This window comes from Danio aesculapii, chromosome 7, assembly GCF_903798145.1.
Source record: "Danio aesculapii chromosome 7, fDanAes4.1, whole genome shotgun sequence".
In the NCBI taxonomy this organism is placed as follows: domain Eukaryota; kingdom Metazoa; phylum Chordata; class Actinopteri; order Cypriniformes; family Danionidae; genus Danio; species Danio aesculapii.
In genome coordinates, this window is record NC_079441.1 from 73,485,061 (window position 1) to 73,506,608 (window position 21,548).

The 21,548-nt window shown below is 40.2% G+C and overlaps 1 protein-coding gene across 1 annotated transcript in view; it reads left to right on the forward strand.

Annotated features, from left to right (window-relative positions):
• The first annotated feature begins 1,835 nt into the window (after positions 1-1,835).
• LOC130232542 (astrocytic phosphoprotein PEA-15) overlaps positions 1,836-21,548 on the forward strand; it is a 30,865-nt gene continuing 11,152 nt past the window's right edge. Inside the window, exon 1 of the mRNA XM_056462495.1 lies at positions 1,836-2,020. The gene's annotated coding sequence lies outside the window, so the exon portion shown is untranslated. The remainder of the gene's footprint in view (positions 2,021-21,548) is intronic.

The window sequence follows — 21,548 nt, forward strand, 5'->3', positions numbered from 1 at the left end:
GTTTCATGAATGAATAATCAATAGTGGATGTGTATTCTGTGGTAGATGTATAGTCTCGAGGGAGCTGTGCAGTTTAATCATGTCCAATGTCAAGTGCTGTTTCTGTGGGATGATAAACACAAACTGTTTTCAGTAAACAATGCAGATGGTCAAAAGAAAAGCAAACATAGATGGGTGGTTGAATGGATGAATGGGTGGATGGGTGGATGGACAGACAGATGAATGGATGGATGAATGGACATAGATGGATGGATGGATGGATGGATGGATGAATTGACAGATAAATAGACGGATGGATGGATGAACTGACAGATAAATAGACGGATGGATGGATGAATTGACAGATAAATAGACGGATGGATGGATGAATTGACAGATAAATAGACGGATGGATGGATGAATTGACAGATAAATAGACGGATGGATGGATGAATTGACAGATAAATAGATGGATGGATGGATGGATGAATTGACAGATAAATAGATGGATGGATGGATGGACAGATAGATGGACGAACGGATGGATGAATGGACAGATAGATGGATGGATGTATGGATGAATTGACAGATAGATAGATGAATGGATGGATAAATTGACAGATAGATGGATGGATGGATGGATGGATGGATGGATGGATGGATGGATGGATGGATGGATGGATGGATGGATGGGCGGATGGACGGACAGATGGATGGGCGAACGGATGGATGAATGGACAGATAGATAGATGGATGGATGGATGAATTGAGATAGATAGATAGATAGATAGATAGATAGATAGATAGATAGATAGATAGATAGATAGATAGATAGATAGATAGATAGATAGATAGATAGATAGATAGATAGATAGATAGACGGATGGATGGATGGATGGACGGACAGATATATGGATGGATGGATTAATGGACAGATTTATAGATGGATGAATGGATGGATGGACAGATAGATTGATGTATGGGTGGATGGATGGGTGGATGGAGGAACAGACGGATTAATAGATGGATGAATGAATGGATGGACAGATAGATGGACAAACGGATGGATGGATGGACAGACAGACAGATAGATAGATGGATGGATAAATGCATGGACAGAAAGATGGGTGGATGGACAGATGCATGGACGGAGTTAAACATGGACAGATGGATGAACGGATGGATGGACTGATAGATAGACAGTCGGACAGACCGATCAATGGACAGATACATGGATGAATGGAGAGATGGACAGATAGATAGATGCAAGGATTAATGGGCAGACAGATGGATGGATAGATAGATAGATAGATAGATAGATAGATAGATAGATAGATAGATAGATAGATAGATAGATAGATAGATAGATAGATAGATAGATAGATAGATAGATAGATAGATAGATAGATAGATAGATAGATAGATAGATAGATAGATAGATAGATACGCCATTATCTGCCCCCTGTGGACAGAAGCGGTACTGCAGCGCGCGGATCATTCCATCCTCTATCAAATGTAAACCACTGGAATTCCGTTAAAATTACCATAATAACTGCAGTCATATTATTAATATTAGCGTTTCATATTTCTCCGGCAGTGTAGCTCTGCTCAGCGTGTTGTAGCGGCTGTGATTTATCAGAGAGAGAGAGGATGAGGATGTGGGATTGTGTGGAATAAAGAGGAGGAGGGATTATCTGACCGGATAGCGAAGTGACATCAGGCCCGAAAAATGTGTGTGTATGTGTGTGTGTGAGGCTGCAGATTCAGACAGTGTGACTGGGAAACCGAGAGAGAGAGAGAGGAAAAGGCGTGTCCATTCTCAAACCGGCAAACCGCTCAGAACCGCGGATCACGAGCCGCTGAACGGACACGAGCACTCTCCTCTTTGCACCAGCCGCTCAATCACACACACGCGCGCACGCACACACACCTCCGATTAGATGGTTTTGACTGAAGCGTGTGTGTGCTGAAGCTGGAGTTTGTGTTGAAGTAGCCGAAGCGGATCTCCATCACCATCATCATCATCATCACAGCAGCATCAGTAAGTCTCTCATGATTCAACTGTTGGATATCTTGATTTATGATTATTATTATTAACAGGAGCGTGGTGTTCGCCTAAATTGGAGCACACACACACACACACACACACACACACCCTGGTCATCATTATATCGGAATGTGTGTGATGTTACCATGGTTTTACAACGTGAGGTAGTGATCTATCTATCTATCTATCTATCTATCTATCTATCTATCTATCTATCTATCTATCTATCTATCTATCTATCTATCTATCTATCTATCTATCTATCTATCTATCTATCTATCTATCTATCTATCTATCTATCTATCTATCTATCTATCTATCTATCTATCGCTGATTCGTTTGTTCACGTTAAATCGGCGGTTTTTGTTTCATTTCTGTCGTTGTGTTGTCGCGGGAATAACGGTCCGTGGTGATTAACGGAACCGGATCATCCGGGTTTTCCTTTGGGAGTGTGTGTGTGTGTGTGTGTGTGTGTGTGTGATTAATATAATGTTTTAATTACAGTTGTGTCGAAACTACGGCGAAACAACTGCCGGAACGCTTTTCCTATTGTTTTACGTCACTGAACACCACCATGTTTAAATCCTCTCCATCGCTCCGGTTTAGCGGGTTTTCGCTTCCTGTTTCATTTGTTGTTCATTTGGGTTGTGGTGTTGCCATGTTGAGGATCCATGTTGACTGGGTTATTCTTTCTCTCTCTTTTAAATAAGACTAGAAGTTGCATAATAATGATAGTCATAAAATGTCTGACATTCCTGCACTGTCCGCTTTCACCACTGAGCCTTTATACACACACACACACACACACACACACACACACGCACACACACTAAAAAATGTTTTTTTTTGTCAGTTGAATTTAGATTGGACTTTTTAACACAACAGCCCAGCATTTGTTAGAGTACACACGCAAGTACATGCGTGCACAAACACACTAATACACACTAACAACAAACACACGTACAAGCATATGCACACACACATATTCAGGAGCACACACACACTAACAAAAAAAACACACAAGCAAACACACACAAACTAACTGACATGCACACTAACAAACGCACACACGTTGACACAAACACTAACACACACACACACTCTCTCTTAAAAATGTTGGGTTGTTTTTATCAGTTAAATTTAAATTGCACTTTTTAACCCAACAACTTAGCATTTTTAGTGTACACACACACACAAACACACACACTAACACACACATACAAGCACATGCACGCACACACACACACAAGCAAACAATAACACACATACATACATGCGTACACACACACACACACACAGACTCTTAAACAATTAATGCTTTTTTAGAGTACACACACAGACACACACACACACACACACACACACACACATACAAGCACATGCGCATACACGCCAACAAAAAACACACTCTAGCACACACACACACACACACTAACAAATGCACACAGACACACACACACACACACACACATACAAGCACATGCGCATACACGCCAACAAAAAACACACACATACACACACACACACACTAACAAATGCACACACACTAACAAAACACACACACACACTCTCTTAAAAATGTTTGGTAGTTTTTTTTTAAGTTAAATTTAAATTGCACTTTTTAACCCAACAACCCAGCATTTTACACACGCACACACACACACGCACACACACACACACACACACACACACACACACACACACACACTGAAAGCCTCTTCCTCCTGGTCTCCTGCTCTTCTTTCTCAGTCTGTTTTTCTTCTCGCTTGAATGAAGCAAAAGCAGAGCGAGCAGAAGAGCAGATGCGGGATCTGGCAGGAGGACAGGTGTGTGTGTGTGTGTGTGTGTGTGTGTGTGTGTGTGTGTGTGTGTGCTTGTCCTGCACCTGGCCAATGCTCTGCGCTCTGCTATCTCATATATTGATTTGTGTTTTGCCAGTGGTGAGCGGAAGGAGGAAGATCAGCAGAAATACACATCCCTCATTGTCCTTCTGTGTGTGTGTGTGTGTGTGTGTGTGTGCGCGTGTTTGTGAGAGGAGCGTTTCAGGCTGGTGTGTTTGCTGGCCAAGAATGATGCTGGAAACCTTGTTTAACAGAAACTAGACCAATAACAAACCTCAGCTGTGCTGTTTTCTTCAGTTTACTGTGTGTGTGTGTGTGTGTGTGTGTTAATTTTACAGTATTTATGTGTGTGTTTTTGTTTGTGTGTGTGTGTTCTTAATTTTACAGTATTTGTGTGTGTGTTTTTGTTTGTGTGTGTGTGTGTGTGTGTGTGTTCTTAATTTTACAGTATTTGTGTGTGTGTGTTTGTGTGTGTGTGTGTTTTCTTTTTTAATTTTACAGTATTTGTGTGTGTGTTTTTGTTTGTGTGTGTGTGTGTGTGTGTGTGTTCTTAATTTTACAGTATTTGTGTGTGTGTGTTTGTGTGTGTGTGTGTTTTCTTTTTTAATTTTACAGTATTTGTGTGTCTGTGTTTTTGTGTTTGTGTGTGTGTGTGTGTTTTCTTCATTTTACAGTATTTGTGTGTGTGTCTGTGTGCGTGTGTGTTTTCTTCAGTTTACAGTATTTGTGTGTGTGTACAGTATGTGTGCATTTTTTCATTATACAATTTTTGTGTGTGTTTTTTGTTTGTGTTTGTGTGTGTGTGTGTGTGTGTGTGTGCGCATCTTATTAATTTTAAAGTATGTGTATATGTGTACTGTATGTATGTGTTTTCTTAATTTTACAGTATTTGTGTGTGTGTGTGTGTGTGTGTGTGTCTGTGTGTGTGTGTGTGTGTTTTCTTCATTTTACAGTATTTGTGTGTGTGTGTGTGTGTGTCTCTCTCTGTGTGTTTATATGTGCGTGTTTTCTTCATTTTACAGTGTGTGTGTGTCTGTATGTATGTGTGTTCTTCATTTTACAGTATGTCTGTGTGTGTGTGTGTGTGTGTGTGTGTGTGTGCATGTTTTCAGTTTACAGTATTTGTGTGTATGTTTTGATTTGTGTGTGTGTGTACAGTATGTGTGCATTTTTCATTATTCAATTTTTGTGTGTGTTTTTTTGTTTGTGTGTGTGTGTGCACATCTTATTAATTTTACAGTATTTGTGTGTGTGTTTGTGTGCGCATTGTCTTATTTTATGAGTGTGTGGGTTTGTGTGTGTGTGTTTGTGTGCATGTCTGTTTGATTTCTTCATGTTACAATATTTGTGTGTGTATGTGTTGTTTGTATGTATGTATGTGTGCGTGTGTGTGTGTTTGTGTGTGCATTGTCTTATTTTATGAGTGTGTGTGTGTGTGTGTGTGTGTGTGTGTGGGTTTGTGTGTGTGTGTTTGTGTGCATGTCTGTTTGATTTCTTCATTTTACAATATTTGTGTGTGTATGTGTTGTTTGTATGTATGTGTGCGTGTGTGTGTGTTTGTGTGTGCATTGTCTTATTTTATGAGTGTGTGTGTGTGTGTGTGTGTGTGTGTGGGTTTGTGTGGGTGTTTGTGTGCATGTGTCTGTTTGATTTCTTCATTTTACAGTATTTGTGTGTGTATGTGATGTTTGTGTGTGTGCGTGCGTGTGTTTGTGTGTGCATTCTTATTAATTTTACAGTATTTGTGTGTGTATGTGTTTTTGTTTGTGTGTGTGTGTGTGTGTGTTTGCTTGTGTGTGTTTGTGTGTGCATTCTTATTAATTTTACAGTATTTGTGTGTGTGTGTTTGCATGCATTTCCGTCATTTTAAAGTATTTGTGTGTGTGTGTGTGTGTGTGTGTGTGTGTGTGTGTGTGTGTGTGTGTGTGTGTGTGTGTGTGTGTGTGTGTGTGTGTGTTGGTTGTAATAATTTTACCTCTTCTCAACAGTCCTGAGTGCATGATTATATGCTGTCATGGCTTTGTGATCAGTAAATGTGTTTATAATGGAAGTCAATGGGGCAGAAACGGCCCCCAACATCCCCAGAGTGAGTCAGTGTGAACAGCACACAGGGTTTAGGGTTCTGACTCTAGAGTAGATCTGCTCTCGGCTGCTCTTCATCTACAGTGTGTGATCTATATTGTGTTTAAGGTGTACATTTGATCCGCTCATGCAGAGCTCAGGATCTGAACTCGCTGACCTCGCTGCCGTGTGTGTGTGTGTGTGTGTGTGTGTGTGTGTGTGAAACTCATTTAAGCTGCTCCTTCATCTAACTTTTCAGATTGTTTTACATTAAGAAAATTAAGTAAACTGCAGCTACAGACTTGTGTGTGAGCACAATTGAGCGTTTGTTTGCTGTGTGTGTGTGTGTTAATGTTGTTTCGTTTGCTGTGTGTGTGTGTGTTAAAGTAGTTTCGTTTGCTGTGTGTGTGTTGATGGGGTGTGTTTTGTGGAAACGGTGAGTGACGGTGGACGTTTGATGAGCTTTCTCTCATGCGGGACTCTCTTGAGTACTGTTACATAACAGCCATTTGGGCTTTCAGGTTACTGCGAGTGCGTGTGTGTGTGTGTGTGTGTGAGAGAGAGAGAGAGAGAGAGAGAGAGAGAGAGAGAGAGAGAGAGCGTCTGTGTTTGTGAGTGAGTAAGAGTATTTTTTTTTGAGTGTGTGAGAGTGTTTTTGAGAGTTTTTGTGTGACTGTGTGTGAGAGTGTGTGTGTGTGAGAGAGAGCATATCTGTGTGTGTGAGTGAGAAAGTGTTTTTTTGAGTGTGTGTGTGTGTGTGTGAGTGTTTTTGAGAGTATTTGTGTGACTGTGTGAGAGAGAGAGTGTGTGTGACTTAGGTGAGTGTGTTTGAATGAGTGTGTGTTTAAGTGTGTGCATGCGTGTGTGTGTGTGTGCGTGTGTGCGTGTGTGTGTGTGTGTGTGTGACTTAGGTGAGTGTGTTTAAATGAGTGTGTGTTTAAGTGTGTGTGTGTGTGTGTCTTAGTTTGTATCTGTATATTGTGTGTTAACTAGTGTGTGTGTGTGTGTGTGTGTGTGTGTGTGTGTGTGTGTGTGTGATTTAAGTGAGTGAGTTTGAATAAGTGTGTTTTTAAGTGTGTGTTAGTTTGTATCTGTATATTGTGTGTTTACTAGTGTGAGATTTTGTCTGTGTAAAGGGTGCGTGTGCATGTGTGTGATTGAATGAATGAGTGTGTGTTTTTTGAATGAGTGCGTGTGTGTGCGTGTGTGTGATTGAATTAATGAGTGTGTGTTTTTTGAATAAGTGTGTGTGTGTGTGAGTGTTGGTTTGTGTCTGTATTTTGTGTGTTTGCTAGTGTGCGATTTTTGTCTGTGTATAGGGTGTGTGTGCATGTGTGTGTTTGAATGTGTGTTTATGAGAGTGTGTATGTGTGTTTGAATGCGTGCATATGTATGTGCGTGTGTGTTTATGTATATGTGTGTGTGTGGTCACTGTGCTGTTATAATGACGGTATAATGACGGTGTGATCAGTCTCCGCAGCAGCGGCGGCTCGCTGTTAACAACACTGACTGACTGTGCAAACAAGCTTTCTCCACTTCAGCCATCCCTGATTGGACAGGATTAACAATTACCAAAGCTTCTCTGTGATTTTAATCCTGTCTGAATTGACCCAGCCGAGACTAGAACTAGCAACCTTCTTGCTGTGAGGCGTCAGTGCTAACCACTGAGCCACCGAAATAAAAACAACAAAGAATTAAAATAAATGAGTTAAAATGTGTCAAACAAGCTTAAAAAAAACGATTTAGCGATGCTTTTTAAAAATGGCACATTAGTAGACAACACAATACACAACACGTGTCACTTGTATATTTTTGAATGGGAAAAGTGGAACTTCAGTGTTTTCATCAAATCTTCTGACCAATCAGATGCTCTCAAGTGTCTGACATGCCCCGCCCCCTTCTTCTCATTGGCTTTTCATTTGATGCACTTGAGCTCAGCCACTCTCACTGGCAGAGCTGTGAGAAAACAAAACACTGTTGGCTGTTTTTTCAAAAAGGGGAGGAGCTACCATGCCCCGCCTTCCCTTTGTGTTTCAGTTGAGATTACGTCAAACATCGAATAAAAAATGCACATCTCAAAGCTCTTCGCAGAACCTTTAAGGGTCGTTTCAATAGGATGTAGGTCAGGATATGGGTAAAACTGACAATCTCTTAACTTTTATTTCATGGCGACTTTAAAGGCACTTTGGTAGAGATAGAATATTAGCATATTTTTACTTCATATGAATAAAATAATCACTTCACAGGAAACAGGAAACCAACAACAAACAAACGTCAACACTACAGCCCTCAATGTGAATTATGGTCATTTAAAATAGATTTAGGAAGTTATTTCGAGGGTGACACGGTGGCTCAGTGGTTAGAACTGTTGCCTCACAGCAAGAAGGTCGCTGGTTCGAGTCCCGGCTGGGTCAGTGTGCATTTCTGTGTGGAGTTTGCATGTTCTCCCTGTGTTAGTGTGGGTTTCCTCCGGGTGCTCCGGTTACCCCAAATACATGCGCTATAGGGGAATTGATGAACTAAATTGGCCGTATTGTATGAGTGTGTATGGGTGTTTCCCAGTACTGGCTAGAAGGGCATCCGCTGTGTAAAACATATGCTGGAATAGTTGGCGGGTCATTCCGCTGTGGCGACCCCTGATGAATAAGGGACTAAGCTGAAGGAAAATGAATGAATGAGTTATTTCGACTACAGACGCATCAGAGGACAATCTGTAGATTAACACACACACACACACACACACACACACACACACACGAACACAACCCTCATAATTCACTTCCTCTTCAGCCAAATGAAATGTCTCGCTCGGTATAATTGGATTTGATGAGACCTGATTCGCTTCAGATTTTCTGCACTCAAATTGCAGCGTTACTTAGAGCATCTGCCAAGAACAGCAGTGTGTGTGTGTGTGTGTGTGTGTGTGTGTGTGTGTGTGTGTGTGTGTGTGCACGATAGAGAGTCTTACTCTGTGTTTGTTTGTTTGTGTACATATAAATGTCTTAGTGTGTATGTCTGTGTGTGTGCGTGCGCATGTGAGTGTAACTGTGTGAGTGTGTACATGTGAGTCTCTTATTGTGTGTGTAGGTGTTGCAGTGGGAGTTATCAACTAAAAGCAACATGATGCGCGGCACGCTGTTTTATTTAGAAACACAAATACACGAGCATCTATTCATCAGCTTGTAGAAGCGTGTGTGTGTGTGTGTGTGTGTGTGAGCTGATGGTGCTGTTGATTTGTTTACACTGAGCTGATCTTTCCTTTTCTTCATCCACAGAATACTGAATCGATCTTTGCACTAATTAGTTTACAGAATACAGGAGCGGATGTGCAGTTGGTTTTCAGAAAGCAGAGGATCGATCCTGCTGCTGCTGCTGCTGCTGATGGTTTGGGGAATACAGAGATCTGCTGCTTCTGTCTGATATTGATTCATTTGAGATGAGAGGAACATCGAAGCATGACATCACATTCTGCTAATTCTCTCTTCTCTGATTCATTATCATCACAGAGATGCGGCTCTGGTTAGCACTGTTGCCTAACAGCAAGAAGGTCGCTGGTTCAAGTCCAAGCTGGTCCAGTGGTCATTTCAGTGTGGAGTTTGCATGTTCTCCCAGTGTTGGCGTGGGTTTCCTCCGGGTGCTCCGGTTTCCCCAAACACATGCGCTATAGGGGAATTGATCAACTAAATTGGCCGTAGTGTATGAGTGAGTGAGTGAATGAGTGTGTATGGGTGTTTCCCAGTACTGGGTTACAGCTGGAAGGGCATCCGCTGTGTAAAACATATGCTGGAATAGTTGGCAGTTCATTCCGCTGTGGCGACCCCTGATAAATAAGGGACTCTGAATTTGCGTCTCATTTCGGAGTCTGCTACTGTCCACCGGAGGTCGCATTTCAGTCACGGATGCACATACTTTGAGAGCCTTTCTGACTGAGTGAATGAATGAAATACGCTGTTTTGCTCCATGGCAACCCAGGGTGCTGAAATCTAATTGGCTAAACTGCCATTGGGCGGGTTAATTTACCAAAACAAAGGCAGCGTTCCGGCACGTAGCGCACATTTTCACAGCAGAATATCTGACTCCAGCATTGTTTCTCAGATAAACAGGAATGTTCACTGAGCATCTTTCTGAAATATCTGCACACATATTATGGTGTTGATATGCTTTAGAAGAGTCAAACACTCCCATACAGCAGCTTTAATAGAAGAAGAGCCAATTTTAAAGAGAAATCTTACTCAAAGGTGAAACTTCTGTTCATTTTTGGTCCATACAGCGAGCGTCAGTTGGATACACCCCATAGATCTTTAGTGCATAGAGCAGTGTTTCCCAACACTGTTCCTGGAGGCACACCAACAGTACATATTTTGGATGTATCCCTCATCTGACCCGATCATTTCAGGTTTTCTCTAAAGTTCTGATGAGCTGATTCAGGTCTGTTTGATCAGGGAGTGGTTGAAAATGTGTATTGCTGGTGTGCCTTTAGGAACAGGGTTGAGAAACACTGGCTTAGGCCATAAACTGTGCTGCACACGGATGGTCATTTTTGCGTGAACTGTCCCTCTCGTCTTCAGTCAGATGATGTGACACTGGAGTTCCAGAGCAACTCACTGAAGCCGAAGATGAGAGGATGATGCGCACGGTGGTTGTCATGGCGATGAGGATGATGTCATTCTCCCATGCTCTTCGGTCTCACAGAAACACATTCAGAGCACAGACACTGGAAGGTCGTTTTGATAATAATGTGGTATGGTTATAATAACGCATCATAACCGAATGATCTAAATGTCAACGGAGGTGAAGCGTTGTTAATAACATGCTGATGGTTGTAGCCAATGCACACTTGTAGGCTGTGACTGATGGACAGTGACAGAATGTCCTCACGCAGGGGTTATGAATGACACACTGATATCGTGTGTGTTTGTCCACTGGTGTTCATGCGTACGTATGGACTGTCAATGTTCTGACACTCTCACTGTGAAGTCAGAGCTCTGAAACATGACATCTCGCTCTCTGATATCTCAGTATGAAGCCCACAGCCTACAAACCATCTGAGCAAACGCCACACTGCTCCCACGCAGAATACACTACTACACTGCACTACACTACCCACACTGCACTACACTATACAACCCACAATCTGCAGAGCATACTACACTACCCATAATGCACTACACTATACTACACTACACTACTCACAATCTACACTGCCCGCAATTTACATATACCACAATACACTACATTACCCACAATCCACACAGACTACACTACCCACAATCCACACAGACGACACTACCCACAATCTACACAGACTACACTACACTACCCACAATCTACACTGCCCACAATTTACTTATACCACAATACACTACATTACCCACAATCCACACAGACTACACTACACTACCCACAATACACACGGACTACACTGCACTACACTACCCACAATCCACACAGACTACACTGCACTACACTACCCACAATCCACACAGACTACACTACACTACCCACAATCCACACAGACTACACTGCACTACACTACCCACAATCCACACAGACTACACTGCACTACACTACCCACAATCCACACAGACTACACTACACTACCCACAATCCACACAGACTACACTGCACTACACTACCCACAATACACACGGACTACACTGCACTACACTACCCACAATCCACACAGACTACACTGCACTACACTACCCACAATCCACACAGACTACACTACACTACACTACCCACAATCCACACAGACTACACTGCACTACATTACCCACAATCCACACAGACTACTCTACACTACCCACAATCCACACAGACTACACTACACTACACTACCCACAATCCACACAGACTACACTACACTACACTACCCACAATCCACACAGACTACACTACACTACCCACAATCCACACAGACTACACTACACTACCCACAATCCACACAGACTACACTACACTACACTACCCACAATCCACACAGACTACACTGCACTACACTACCCACAATCCACACAGACTACACTACACTACACTACCCACAATCCACACTGACTACACTACACTACACTACCCACAATCCACACAGACTACACTACACTGCACTACCCACAATCCACACAGACTACACTGCACTACACTACCCACAATCCACACAGACTACACTACACTACACTACCCACAATCCACACAGACTACACTACACTACATTACCCACAATCCACACAGACTACACTGCACTACATTACCCACAATCCACACAGACTACACTGCACTACATTACCCACAATCCACACAGACTACACTACACTACCCACAATCCACACAGACTACACTACACTACATTACCCACAATCCACACATGCTACACTGCACTACATTACCCACAATCCACACAGACTACACTACACTACACTACCCACAATCCACACTGACTACACTGCACTACACTACCCACAATCCACACAGACTACACTACACTACATTACCCACAATCCACACAGACTACACTGCACTACATTACCCACAATCCACACAGACTACACTGCACTACATTACCCACAATCCACACAGACTACACTACACTACCCACAATCCACACAGACTACACTACACTACATTACCCACAATCCACACATGCTACACTGCACTACATTACCCACAATCCACACAGACTACACTACACTACACTACCCACAATCCACACTGACTACACTGCACTACACTACCCACAATCCACACAGACTACACTACACTACACTACCCACAATCCACACTGCACTACACTACCCACAATCCACACACACTACACTACACTACACTACACTACCCACAATCCACACACACTACACTACCCACAATCCACACACACTACACTACACTACACTACCCACAATCCACACACACTACACTACACTACCCACAATCCACAAACACTACACTACACCACATTACCCACAATCCACACAGACTACACTACACTACACTACCCACAATCCACACTGCACTACACTACCCACAATCCACACAGACTACACTACACTACACTACCCACAATCCACACTGCACTACACTACCCACAATCCACACACACTACACTACACTACCCACAATCCACACACACTACACTACACTACCCACAATCCACAAACGCTACACTACACCACATTACCCACAATCCACACACTCTACACTACATTTCACTACACTACCCACAATCCCCTGTGCTGAATCCCACAGAGCCATCAGGGCTCACAGTGGAGATCTGGCCTGAGCTCATTCACATGTTACACTTCCCAGAATGACTCAGTAGCAGATCATCACGCAGCGTATGGCCAGTTCATTCAGTTAACTACTAATGCTATTATGGAGGAACTAAAATACACTTACAATCACTAATGCTTGTAGCAAAGCATGCTAACCTGTGCTAGAAACATGCTAGTCATGAAAACAACATATGGTAAATGTAGTGAATCTTAAAGTGTGAGCCAGTGTTACACACAAGTGATGTTCTGTTTGCTGTTTGTGTGTATCTCGCCGTGTCTGTGAAGGTGTGTGTTATTTTGTAGGTGTGAAGATACGACATAAGCTATCAGATGAAAAACAGCAGCACCCTAATGAGGGAACAAATCAATCACACAATTGACTTGTGTGTGTATGTGTGGGAGTGTGTGTGTAAGAATAGAGTGAACTCAGAAGCCGCCTCCAGAAACTCAGCTGGCAGTGTGGAGGACGACTGAGGGAAAGAGAAGAACAGATGATCCAAACGCCAGACACAATCAGCAAATGTAAAGAAGTAAATGATGCAGTATCAGCACTGGATTGACTTACTGCACACTGTATAATTATAAGAAGAGGGTGCCACGGTGGCTCAGTGGTTAGCACTGTTGCCTCACAGCAAGAAGATTGCTAGTTCGAGTCCCGGAAGGGTCAGTTGGTGTTTCTGTGTGGAGTTTGCATGTTCTCCCCGTGTTGGTGTGGGTTTCCTCCGGGTACTCCGGTTTCCCCCACAGTCCAAACATATGCGCTATAGGGGAATTGATGAACTAAACTGGCCATAGTGTATGAGTGTGTGTGTGAATGAGTCTGTATGGTTGTTTCCCAGTACTTGGTTGCGGCTAGAAGGGCATCCTGGTTCATTCCGCTGTGGCGATCTCTAAATCAGGGACTAAGCTGAAAGAAGATGAATGAATAGACTTTCTAAAGACATCAGATCCACTCGACAGATGACACACAGCTCAACCCATCAACAAATCTATATGTGATATAATCTAACAACCCCTCTTTTTCCAGCCCACATCCAGGCTAAAGCAGGCAGACAGATGTGATTCACACTCAGCTGAGGTGTTTAATTTCTGCACACTTTCACTCGCTCCTCTTTCTCTCTCTCTCTCTTTCTCTCGTCTGTCGTCTTCTCCCTGGAGCGCTGGGATATTTTCAGCATTAATGAAGTAAAAGCTCTCTTCTCAAATATGCCGTACATCTCTCTCTGTGTCACGTGGAGAAAAACGGCGCAACGAATTCAAGGCTTAATATAGTTTCACCAAACATCAGTAATGGCATTCATAAAGGTATCGCATTGAGGGATAATACGGTGAGCTTATTTTATTCAGCTTTCCTTATGAGAGCCAGATGCCACGATTCAGGAAAATAAATGTGGAGAAAACAGACTCGAATGGGCTGTGAATGAAGCGTGTGCTGATGATGATGATGATGATAGAGATGCCTGTGATGCTTTTCTGAAGGCCTGAACAAAACTCTTCACAGCAGAACATTACTGTGAGCTCACTTATTAGGATGAGCGTGTTGCGTTAACCCTTTGACAGCCCGCTCTACCAAATGGTCAACCATGTTTCGACTGTTTTAAATAATGACTGTTACTGTGCGTTCACACCGAGAGCGTCCAAGGTCGCTCTGTCCGCCCTGGCAACAACGCTGTCTGCCTTTAGCTCTGGCGGCGAGAGCGTCAAAATTCACTACATTGATCTCGTATTTAAAGGATATAAGTTACATTCCTACATAAACATGCTTTCTAGCGTGAAAATGTTGCGCACTTCTTATCAAATTCATTTAACAATGGAAGATCGAGTTGCATGTGGTGTGGCTTTGCTCCACTTAATTATCCAATGTGTCCATGTGTCTGAAATATCCTGAAGCAGCAGTACTGTTTTGACTGTCGCATGAGATTCCCGCTTATTTAAAGATAATATATACAACATTAAAGCACATCAGTACTTATATAATGTATGTTCCTGTAAGAAAACATTGGAAATAATTGAAAATCGGGCGACCGTAATAATCAATCCCTTGGGAGCAATTGTGCTCAGAACCAAAGTTCACAGGTCTGTGTTCTCTGGACTCCTCTTAAGCGGTGGACTTCTTCATTCTGATTGGTTGCCACCGAATCGCGTCATAGCTCATTACCATAAAGTTGACTTGATTTCATCTCTCCTCGACGCCCACACTGGCGAAGACGTGTCACACTGCTCCTCGCTGCTTATTGCCGCCGGCTCTCATTAAAATGAATGACTTCCAGCTACTTTGACGCTCTCGCCGCTTTCAGTGTGAACGCACTGTTACATATTTGTGTTATTTGTGCTCTGTTTGTGTTTTCTCTCTCTCGCTCTGCTCTCCCATTTCTGCTTTCATTATTCACAGGTTCAGTTCATTGGTCTATTCAGCTGTCAGTCATTTCTCCCCCGGTTACGTCATTCTTACGTCACATCCAATAAGCAAAGACCACCCTCCATAAAAGCGCGCGCCAGACCACTCACCAGCCCCTCTCTCTTTACCCCTTCATAACTTGTTTTCTTGTTGCGTTGCGTTACGAAAAAACCCGTCTAACTGAGTATTTTGTTGTTGCCCGTTTCTGTGTGCACGTTATCCGTCTGTTATTCATATATCACTCCATTTCTCTGTTTAAACGTTGTTTATGAGGCTTGGACGAAGCGGACAGGTAAGAAGGTCACGTGACATACATTTTGCAACATTTAGCAAAATTTTGCATTTAGCATTTAGCTTGTCTTTATTTATTTATGATTTGATTATGGGTAAAACTAAGACCATGTGGGTCAGGTAGTTGAAACGGTAGGCTACAATAATTAATTAGTTATTAATTAATTAATTATTTGTAACTAATTAATTCACCGCTGCCTATAACGACGATGCCATCGTCCATCAAGATGTTTTATATTAGACATCGTACGATGCCAAATTGGTCGACATCGCCTAATTTCTTCTCCATTATGAATATCTTAAATGGCTAAAATGTCAGTAAAAGTCACCTTGTTAAAGTGTAGAGTTAAATTTTCACCATCAGAAGTAAACAGAGCAGACATCAACATCCCATAATGCAGTTCACCACCGCAAATAAACACAACGCCCTCAACAGATGTTTTGTACAGTCTAGTTTCTGCATAACTTTTATTTTAATATGTTTTGTTGATGTTTTTATATGACGTCAAGTTTGAGAGAAGTCAGAGAATCTGTAATGTTCTCTAAATGTTGTATTTGAGTTGTAATTAGGTTGTCTTTGGAATTAGTGTGAAGGCATCGTCCTCCTCTTACAAATCATTCATTTGCCTGTTGTTTAAAGCAGACACATTAACTCACTGTCTGTCCTCTCAGAACAGCCTGATACCGACACTCACACACACACACTCACACACACACACACACACACACACACACACACACACACACACACACACACACACACACACACACACACACACACACACACACACACACACAGTCTGCTTTTGTCTGCTGTTCTTCATTGTGTGTGTAACAGAGGCTGTCTATACACAGGATCCCATGTGTGTCTTGCCAGTTTCTTCACATTTTCACTGAGTGTGTGTGTGTGTGTTTTGTCTTCTTTCCCCGTGACTAAACTCTTAACACCCCTCCCCCTCCATAGGGCCCCCACACGCACACACACACAAACACACATTAAATCTAAATGAGCACATGCCATGCTTTTATATAACACTAATTATAATGGCCACACATAATTTATGAGTCACAGCTAAATATAGCTCCTGCACACACACACACACACACACACACACACACACACACACACACACACATGGTTCTTGCTTAATACCAAACAGCATGGTATATTCACCTTAAAACACACTTTTAGGTTCCAGTCTCTCCTGCAGATTGATTACTGGAGTCGGTCTCTTCCAAAGAAGGCTCACAGAAGGATTTCCAGAGATTTTTAATCAGGTTTAGATCAGGGCTCTGGACAGCCATTCCATATTTCAGTGTGTTCAGATTCAAGGGACGGCTTTAAGGCACTGTAATATTAATCAAAATAATTTTTTGATCATAAATAATCATTAGGGGCCTCCCGAATCACGTACGTATGCACTATTGTATGCCATTTTCGCAGTATGAATAGTATAAGCAGTGCATTCACACTGGAAACTCTAAATGATACTTGTGCTTTAAATACACGGATGACGCACTTATTAGACGTGTGTAATGTTGAACACTTCATGCACTCAATCCCACTGTTTTGCTCATGTAAGAAGGGGTGGGGCTACTGGCAAATGGGAGGGGCTTCTGATGTAGGGGCGTAGCTATTAAAGGGAGGCTCTTAAAGTGACAGCGTGCTATTTTTTGGCTATCAACGATGTTTATTATTATTATTATTATTATTATTATTATTATTATTATTATTATTATTATTATTATTATTATTAATCAGTTTTAATAAATACCAAATTGAGTTTAATTCTTACGGTAATGACTATGCTTATTATGCCTTTTCATTTGCATATTCTATTGTATTTAGATGTTTTTTTAACATTTGTTTTTTAGATAATATATTTATTAGTGCTGAGGAAAGATTAATTGTGATCAATCGCATGCAAAATAAAAGCTTGTTTTGACATAATATATGTGTGTGTATTACAAATATTTATTATGTGAATGTGATGCATAGAAACATAACTATACAAAACAGTTTCGTTACATGATATTTAAATTTATATATAATTTGTATCATACACATATATATTTTATATTTAAATATAAATAATTTTCTCAATATATGCATAAAATAATAAAATTAATAAATATACAAACAGACAAAAATAAACAAATATAAATAAAATAATATTAATAATAGTAAATTATTAGTAATATTACTAAAATATATACATATAAATAAATATAATAATAATAATAATAATAATAATAATAATAATAATAATGATAATAATAATAATAATAATAATAATAATAAAATAATAATAATAATAATAATAATGATGATAATAATGATGATGATAATAATAATAATAATAATGATAATAATAATAATAATAATAATAATAATAATAATAATAATAATAATGATGATAATAATGATGATAATAATAATAATAATAATAATAATAATAATAATAATAATAATGATAATAATAATAATAATAATAATAATAATAATAATAATAATAATAATGATGATAATAATAATAATAATAATAATAATAATGATGATAATAATAATAATAATAATAATGATGATGATAATAATAATAATAATAATGATATTAATAATAATGATAATAATACTTATTATTAATGTTATTATTATTGTTATTATTAAAATACACAGTACACACACAAATATTATGTCAAAACTAACTTTTATTTTCTATGCGATTAATTGTGATTATTTTTTGTCCAGCACTTATATATATAAATAATTAAAGATGCTAACAATATTGGCCAAAATAATCATGATTTAGATTTTTCATCCTCATGATGAATATTATCTAATTCGTTTATGTGTATGAGCAGCTTCTCTTCTACGTCTGAAAGGTTCGTCTCTTTGCTTTTCATCTGCTCAAGGCTTTCAGTCACTTTACATCAGATCTCCATCTTCCAGAGTCAGAGTTAAACTGGAGAGTTCAGCTGCAGATAAATGGAGTTTGACAGATAATGAAGGAAAGATTTGCAGCGTTTTACTGGAGGATCTGCGAGTGTGCTCTGCTGCTGATCAGTGCTCTTCTTTTAGCACTTCATAATATACGCAACTCATAAAATATGCGTGAAAAATTGGTGTGTGTGTGTGTGTGTGTGAAGCTCCATTCACCCTCCACATGGGTGATGTCACCGTAACTAGTGACTGTTACCTAGCAACAGGCAGGAGTGTCACCCCCCATCTGTGAACAGGGGCTCAGTGTGTTTGAGACGCTCCGAGTTTTCACATCCACACTAAAGCACTGAACAGCAGATCACAAGAACAAACAAACTACTGCATCTCCCATTTACAGTTTGGGAAGCAGCAGAGTAATGACTGTAGTGATGCAGTCTTTAGAGGATTTCACTGAGATTGTTGATGCAGAAATTAAATGGTTAAAATGCACTATTTATTTCCCCTATTTTAATTTTGGTCCCAATTTATATTGAGTGTCCTTAACTACTATACACTGAAATTAATAGTTCATTACAATGCACTTATTGTGTAAATACATATATTTACTGTGTACTTATGCTTGATTAAATACCTAACTTCTGTAATTACATTTGTAAATACACTGTAGACCATTCCTTACACCTTAACCCACCCTTAAGCCTACCCATACCACCAAACCTGTCCATAAACCTACCCCCTATCGCAACTCAAGAGCACCACAAGTGTTTTCAAATACATTATGAACACAGTCAGTACATTGTATTTATTTTTTGTTGCAAGTACAGAGTAGTTAAGGACACTTAATATAAAGTTTAATTAAAATGATCTGTATATATATTTAAAACAAAAAGGACAATAGTATAATGAGTAAAACAAATAATAAATAAATAAACTGAGTAATACCATGCATGAAGAAAGAAAGAAAAGGCAAGGCAAGTTTATTTCTATAGCACATTTCATACACAGTGGCAATTCAAAGTGCTTTACACAAACAGGAATAAAAGAGACAAGTGTAAGAGAAATAAAAACAAAAAATAAAAATGGTTAAAACAATCAAATAAATAAGTATAAAAACAGATCAAATGTGTTATAAAAGACTGAAAAAGAAGAGAAAAACACAATAGTGCGATCTGTCGGCCGCAGCACAGTGCTCATTCAGTAAAGGCACAGCTAAACAGATGTGTGTTCAGTCCTGATGTGAATGTGCCTAATGTTGGAGCACATCTGATCATTTCTGGAAGCTGATCCAGCAGCAGGGGGCGCTGTTAGTAGCTGATTCACCCTGCTCTGACTGAACTCTTGGAGTTTCTAGTTTATTTGATCCTAAAGATCTGAGTGATCTGTTAGGTGTGTGTTCAGTGAGCATATCTGTAATGTATTGAGCTCCTAGTTCATTTAGTGATTTATAGAGCAGTAATAATACTGTAAACTCTATTCTGAATGTAACTCGGAGCCAGTGTAAAGACCTGAGGACAGGTGTGATGTGCTCTGATTTCCTGGTTCTGGTCAGAATTCTGGCCGCAGCGTTCTGGATGAGCTGCAACTGTCTGACTGTGTTTTTGGGAAGGCCAGTGAGGAGGCCGTTACAGTAATCCACCCTGCTGCTGATAAAAGCATGAGCAAGTTTCTCTAAGTCCTCACTGGAAACAAAGCATCTGACTTCTGCAATGTTATTGAGATGATAGTATGCTGATTTACTGACTGCTCTGACATGACTACTGAAACTCAGATCTGACTCCAGAGTCACACCAAGATTCTTGACCTTAGTTTTTGTTGTTTGACCCTTAAAGCCAAGGTACGCATTCACCTTGAGAAGCTCATCTCTGTTCCTAAACGCAATCACTTCAGTTTTCTCTTTATTTAACTGAAGATTTGGCACATCCTACTGTTCATTTCATCAATGCATTGGCAGAGGCAAAGACAAAAATACACTTACATTTTGTCATTAAAGCATAAAATACATTAAAATGTTTGTAAAATACATAAAATTTTTGTTATATTAATTTTACATTATTAATATTTTTATTATTATTTTTAATTTAGATATTTGGGGTCAGTAAGATTAAATAAATTCAGTAAATGGACAAAAAAAGTCATTTATATTATAAAGACATTTATAATTATTTATTTTGGGTGACCTCTGATTAATGAAGGGACTAAGGTGAAAAGAAAGAAAGAAAGCAGTTTTGTATCAGTCCAGATCTCTTTACAGAGATCATTTTGAAGGAATTTCTCTCGTCCTCTAGAAATGAGCGTATGAGGCAGAAAGTCAATCACAGAAATAAACACACATCCTGTCCCACACTAAACCTGCGCTGTGTGTTTGTAACCTAAGGGACAGCAGAAACGCTTCAGATGCTGCTGAGGTGGTGTTTGCGGTGTGTCGTCTTCACATAAAGAGCACCTGATGTGGAGTAATGAAACTGGTTTGTGTGATGGAGCCAGAATGGAGTCAGCAGGTGACCATAGCAACCCAGTGACCATGGAAACCCAGTGACTGATCGCAATTTAGGAGATCTGGGATATCTTACACACACACACACACACACACAAATGTACACACACACACATGTATACAATACATATACAAACACATGAGCACACACACAGATACATGCGCATAGATGCACACAGATAGCCACACATTAGGTATACACACAAATATGCGCACACACACACATAC